The sequence below is a fragment of the Orycteropus afer genome, unplaced genomic scaffold, assembly GCF_000298275.1.
Source record: "Orycteropus afer afer isolate SDZICR_OR568_19922 unplaced genomic scaffold, OryAfe1.0 scaffold00418, whole genome shotgun sequence".
NCBI classification, from domain to species: domain Eukaryota; kingdom Metazoa; phylum Chordata; class Mammalia; order Tubulidentata; family Orycteropodidae; genus Orycteropus; species Orycteropus afer.
Window position 1 is genome coordinate 2,246,563 of NW_006922005.1, and position 534 is coordinate 2,247,096.

Genomic DNA, 534 nt, shown 5'->3' on the forward strand with positions numbered 1-534 from the left:
TTCTTCTGGTAGTCCCTGGTACTTTCAGTATTCTTTCACCAACACCACAACTCAAAGCATGAACTCTTCTCTGGTCTTCCTTGTTCATTGTTTAGCTTTCACATGCATATGAGGTGATTGAAAATACTATGGCTTGGATTAGGCACACCTTAGTCTTCAATGAGACATCTTTGCTCTTCAGAACTTTAAACAGGTATTTTACAGAAGATTTGCCCAGGGCAATATGATGTCTGATTTCTTAACTGCTGCTTCCATGGTGTTGAACCAAGTAATATGAAATCTTTGACAACTTCAATCTTTTCTCCATTTACCATCATGCTGCTTATTGGTGCAGTTGTGAAGATTTTCATTTTATGTTGCAATGTGATCCATACTGCAGACTGTAGTCTAATCTTCATCCATAAGTGCTTCAAATCATCTTCACTTTCAGCAAGCAAAGTTGTGTCTGCATATCACAAGTTGTTAATGAGTCTTCCTCCAATCCTGATTCCATGCTCTTCTTCACATAGTCCACCTTCTCAGATTATTTGCTCA